This window comes from Octodon degus, unplaced genomic scaffold (assembly GCF_000260255.1).
Source record: "Octodon degus isolate 3935 unplaced genomic scaffold, OctDeg1.0 scaffold00241, whole genome shotgun sequence".
NCBI classification, from domain to species: Eukaryota; Metazoa; Chordata; class Mammalia; order Rodentia; family Octodontidae; genus Octodon; species Octodon degus.
Window position 1 is genome coordinate 2,735,085 of NW_004524817.1, and position 6,345 is coordinate 2,741,429.

Consider the following 6,345-nt stretch of genomic DNA (forward strand, 5'->3'; position numbering starts at 1 on the left):
CTTTCTGCTGCAGGCGTTAGAGTTGAACCCTTTGTGTCTCTCTGGGAAGATGTTCTGCTCCTGAATTAGCAGGATGGGTCTTGCCTCTAGCCTCTTTGCAGAGAGTTCTGCTGAAGGGTTCCCTGCTGGGCCTGCAGCCTGGGTGGAATGAGGATCCGAGGGCCTGGTCGTCTTCTCACTCACTCGCCAGGCCCGTGCTCTGGGTCTGTTCAGGATCCCGCGGCCTGGGTCGCCTCACTCACTGGCCCGGACTGCGCTCCTGGTCTATTCAGGATCCCGCGGCCTGGGTCATCTCACTCACTCGTGGGGCCTGCGCTCTGGATCTGTTCAGGATCCCCCAGGCCCTCGGTCGTCTCACTCCCTCACCGAGCCTGCGCTCTGAGTCTCGCAAATTTTAAACTACACACAAAAATATGATCAAGTCAGATGTAGTGGCACATGCCTGCAATCCCAGCACTTAGGAGGCTGTGGCAGGAGGATCACCAGCCTGAGCTATATGGCAAGATCCACTCTAAAATAAAACAAAACCAGATACATAAACAATAAAGCCCTCTAAAGATATGTCCGTTTTTCCTTTCCCAAATATATTTTTTCATTTTAAAAAATATTTTAATTCGTATCCTTGAAACTATAAAGACTATACATGATTTAGAAAAGAGACTATACTCAATAATGGCCCAAGAATAGTCTGTTCATCCCTTTTCTTTTGTCTAGTCACTCAAAAAGATAATGTCTGCTATGATTGTTCTTGCTTGTCGCCTCACATTGTTTTAATGCATGTATTCACCATACTCTACTTTTCCTTCCATGAAAATTTGAGACCCCTTCTTCACATACTGATTCCCTACATGTCTAAGACCTGGCTGAAACACTGATACTCGGTGCCACGCTGTCTTTTGACTGATGTCACCAATCTGGAACGTTTCATTGTCCCCTGATTGCCACATCTCATTTGTTGCTAGAGAAAATATGGTGACTGGATTTTTCTCCTTGCACCCGTCTCATGACAGGGTCCTGACCCACTCGCCCAAGAAACTGCACATGATTCAGTGATCTTTCAAGAACTAAACTGCTGGCCACTTCGGACTCAGGTCTTACAAACTGATGAAACACCTGTAACACGGATCTTCGAAAAAGCCTGGCTCCTGTTTCCTTTCTTTACAATCTAATCTTTTTTTTTTTTCTGTTCCCGTGGCTCCTTCTTCCCTCCTTCCCCTGACGTGCCCATCCGTACCACCTCTCCAAATCTTTACCTATCCCTTAATTAATGGAACATAAAACTAGAAATTTTAGTACTTCTTAATCTTGTGGTTTTTAAACAAGGTACTTCTTTTTTTTTTTTTTTTTTTCTGTGTTTTAGGGAAGGTTCTAAAGGGTGTTCAGGGTCTCAATACTAGATCAGACACATAGCGATTCTCCTGTTTACAGCCTCTCAAGTGCTGGGATTACAGGGGCACGCCACCACACCTAGTCTCAATCGCTGTCTCAGCGTGCCCTGGGGGAGGGGCTCTACTTTTCCTTCCATGAAAATTTGAGACCCCTTCTTCAGCAGAGCCCTGGGAGCGAACCCCGACCCCTGAGCCGGTTTATAGGCGCTTTAATCCGCTGAGCTATTCGGCCGGCTCTAAGTCTGTTCATATTGATGAGCCAGAGTTTTCTCTTCGCTTAGGCAACTTCATGGGTCTTGATGGGTATTGGCAGTGGTCAGAGGTGCTAAGTGCAATGTGTTCCAGAAGTGTTTGCCCAAATGCTAGGCGTTCAGTAAATAGGAGCTCTTGGCATCAAGCAGTCATTGAGGCAAAAGCGCATTAACTTCTACTTCCACAGTGCCTTTCCAGTATCTCACATCCAGTTGGTTATGAACTCATGGCAAGTCGACTTACATTCTTTTTTTGTGGAACCGGGGATTGAACTCAGGCTCTTGTGCTTGCCAGGGAAGCGCTTATTCCACTGAGTCATCTCCCCGGCCCTCGATTTACATTCTTTAAGTTTCCAGAGCTTCTATATCACCTTTGCCTGTGTTATCACTCTTGTACGACATTTCAGTAGAATTTATTCCACTTTCTTCCAAAATTTTCCCACCAACCCTGCATTCATACTACAACCAAACCATCTTTCAAAGAAGTGTGTGAACACTGATAATTTTTCTATTGAGATATTCAATAGAAAATTACTAAGATGCTCGGAAGCAGTTATGATTTGTCATATTTTAGTTTACATAGTTTTCCACAGTCCTCTTTTATCAGCTCTCCACAGTGATTATTTGCAGTAAACCTGCATATGCCACATTTAGGTCTTTGCTTGTTATTTTTTCTGATGATGTATTTGGCAAGTTTCTATCTGCCATTCTGGAGTATGTAGGCTGTTTTAAACTTGAAACCTACACATAAGGAGAAGGATCCATACGTTGACTAAGAAAGACAAATTTTTAATACATATGTGTTTGGACCCTCAAAATATTAGTTACTACTGTTTTGGACTTGGTTTAATCATCTCTTTTGCTAGGTGCTCAACATTTTTTAGTTACACCCTTAATTACAGAATACCACACAAAATACAATACTGTCTTTAATGTGTTCAAGCAGGAAACATGATTGTCAGTTCTAGTGGGGAAATAATCAAGAGGGATTATGAGAAGATAAATTCCAGTGTAAATTGCTCTTGTAGAAGGTATTTCCCCATTTAAAAATTCCTAGAACTATGTGATCAATGTTTGCTCTTTAGTATTCTGTTGTTGACTCATGTTAGTAGATAAATTCATAAATTTTAATATAGAAGGTGCTTCTTTAGACTATTATCAACTTGTGTTTTAAAATAACAAAGTTTTGGCTCTTTTCACAATAGAAAAAAGGTCAAGAGTAGAACATTCATGACCCCAAATAACATAAAGAAATTAAAATCACTATCACAACAGCAAATGGAAGTCAGAAAACCGAAGTCATAATCCATCCCCTGCAGCAGCACTGTGAGGCAGTATTCTCCATGGCGGGATGGAAGGTGTCCTGGGGAAGCACAGACACTGTCTGGGGACTATGTGTAAGCTGTGAGTTTTAGGAGATTAATGTTCATTTACTCACCTTATCTTCCATGGGAATCCATAGAAACTGAGATTTATAAGAGAATTATAGCCCACAGACTGAAATTAACTTGCAAAATCATACTACTGCTCATTGTTGTACTATAGTGTTCTTCTTCTACTACTACTGCTACTTGAAAATTTGGGAAATTGCTTAAAAGAATCATTTGGAATGGTATAGACACCAAAACAGTGATATTTTAATTGCTTATTAACAAACCCAATGGTTGTATAACTTTGTGAATACATTGAAAAGCATTATCATAGAAAAATTCTTGACCAAAGAAGAAAGTGATCGATGATGTAGCGTGTGCCTAAGGAGAGTGACATGGAGAGAAAACACTCTCTCAGGCTTTCACAGAGAGCACATAGGCCAAGCAATGGCCGTGACTCATCCACATGGCTGACACTGACAAAGGTTCTACAATCTGAGGTACAGGATCTCAGGATAAATCCTGAGGGCATTTCACTGACCTTATCAGACCCAAAACTACAACTCTTGTTGCATAGGTCCTGCTTTATCTTGGTCTTAACCATCCAGCAGAAAAGTATAAAAATGAAATCTAAGAAGCAAAGCCATGCTGTTATGTTGAGCTGTAGGGGACTCAGGTCAACAATTTCTGACATTGCCAGTCAAGCGGAAGACCCAATACTATTATGCGCTACTGGACTCTTTTAGAATATGTTGCTGAGTTAACACAACTATAATATTCAAATAACAGAACTAAACAAAAAAGAGGATACAGATGAATGTCCATTTTGTATCTGTGTATTCATAATGGTTAGGATAGTTATATAGTTACATTCTCTTAATGAAAAGAGGGATTTGTTCTAATAATGTTTGTAAATAGGATATCATGTCTGCATCTTGTACAGCAAATAATCATTAGGAAGAGGGTATGCAATGTGTTAATTATTGAATCTGTCCTACCAATTTGATTTGAAACTGTCTCATTGCTATTTGTTTCTCAATACAATTATGGAAAAAAAAGAAAAGAAAAATTCTTAGGGCCGGCCAAATAGCTCAGCGGATTAAAGCTCCTGCTTAGGCAGACACAGGAGTTGGGAGTTCAATTCCTAGCGTGCATGGTGGCCCCTCCCCTGGGGCATGAAGAGATGGTGATTGAGACTGGGCATGGTGGTATGCACCTATAATCCTAGCACTTGGGAGGCTGAAAACAGGAGGATTACTACGAATCTTATCTACATAGTGAAACCCTGTAAACCTTGTAAACCCTTACTAAATAAAAAAAAGAAAAATTATTTCCCTCCTATTAAACTGCTTATGTAGTTAAGTTCTTATATATAAGGAATGCTAAAAAGTTAATTGATGATAATTCCTATCATTTTTATCAATAAATAATATTTACCCATGGTTATATATACTGAGTAAAGATTGTAAACTCTGTGTACCCTAAAAAAATCTATTTTCAATAAAAGTAGTTCTCTTATGCTTCTTATCTGCCATATATATATATATATATATAATATATATATATACTGCTCACTCAAATAGTGTATCAGTAATTAATAGGTAAGGTATTTAGAATGGTTGGGAGGAAGTGCTTTAGGCTTGAAGCAACTATTGTTTTCTTTTTTTTTTGGAACCAGGGATTGAACTCAGGCCCTTATGCTTGCCACGCAAGCGTTGATTCCACTGAGCCATCTCCCCTGCTTTGTATCAGTAATTAAAACACTGCAAAAATTTTCTTTTTGAGTAGTTAGAGCGTTGGGGCCTGAAAAAATCAATATGAAATTGTAAGAACATGTGTGTGTGTGTGTGTGTGTGTGTGCGCGCGCAAAACATGATAATTTGAATAATGTTCAAGCAAAATAGATTATAATAGGAAAAACTATGTGAGAGAAGTGGAACGACAATGCAAGTTTAATGAAAGAAGGAATTATGCTACATTTCTGACCAACAAAAAAAGCCCTTTTTGTGTCTTCTCAAGGAATGGGGATGGATATGAAATTACTTTTAAATTATTTGAAATTCTGACATACCTTAAATCTGAGCATTTACAATAAGCTGCCGGTTGAATGATTCTCAGTATATTTGACTCAGGTGAATATTTGCTTCAAGAATAATGAGCAAATATTTTTGAAGATTATTCACCCGAGTTACCCATCTCAGAATCGCTGTCAGGAAAGATGATGATTTGGGAGGTTTCTGTCCTGGGCTTCCATTAAAATACTCATTCTCGCGGAAATGCTAACAGATAAGCAAGTTTCTATGAAAGCGAATCGACTCCTCAAGCAGATCCCAGGGAACATGGGTACGGCTTTGGGCCGCGCAGAAGAGAGGCGCCTCAAGAGCAGGAAGGAACATGCTGTGCCTCGTTCTGCAGCTGTACCTTTCCTCACAGGAATAGCTCCCTAAAGGCCCACAGAGCTTGCCTTGGGGGTAGAGGAGGGACCTGGGGACTCCAGCCATGACCTCCATGCCACTTCCAGAGAATAATGTCCTAGGAAGGAAGGGAGTCAAGATCCAGCAAACATAATTTGATGAGAAAAGAAAAGTTCTCTGACTCGTTTAGAGATGAATTATTTTCTCTTAATTTACTTTTCCTGTTTACTAAACCATGTGCAGCTCTTTCTTATTAAAACCCTTCAGCCCTGACAAATAGCTCAGCAGATTAAAGCACCTGCAAGCAGGCCCAAGGGCTGGGGATTCGAACCCCAGGTTTGCAGGGCCGGCCCCGCCCCCGGAAGCGCGCTGAGCTGTCAATTGAGACTGGGTGTGGTGGCGCGCGCCTGTAATCCCAGCTCTTGGGAGGCTGTAAAACAGGTGGATTCACTAAGAGTCCGATCTACTAGTGAGACCCTGAACACCCTGTAGACCCTTCCCGAAAATGTAAAATAAATAAATAAATAAAAATACAGAACCCTTCAGTACGTTTAGACTCATTTTTAAAAAAAAAATATTTATTTATTTATTTATTTCATGTATTTAGTACAAGGTCTGCAGGGTGTCACTACATAGGTCGCACCTGTAGTGATTCTCCTGTTTTCAGCCTCTCAAGCGCTGGGATTACAGGTGTGCGCAACCACGCCCAGTCTCCGTCTCGCTCTCAGCAGGCCCGCGGGCGGGGCAGGCACAGTGTGTGGGGGACAAACCCAGCCACTGTGCTCTGCCTAAGCAGGCACTTTAATTCACTGAGCCGTGTGGACGGCCCACGTTTAGACTCATTACGCTCCTCCCAACACTTGTTTGCTTCACAACTTGAACGCGCAGCTACCGACTCAGCACGGTAGTTTTGAGCAAGGGG

The 6,345-nt window shown here is 41.2% G+C and overlaps 1 pseudogene; it reads right to left on the reverse strand.

Moving 5' to 3' along the window:
• Nucleotides 1–692: 692 nt before the first annotated feature.
• LOC101561498 lies at nt 693–5,275 on the reverse strand (annotated as a pseudogene).
• Nucleotides 5,276–6,345: the final 1,070 nt, after the last annotated feature.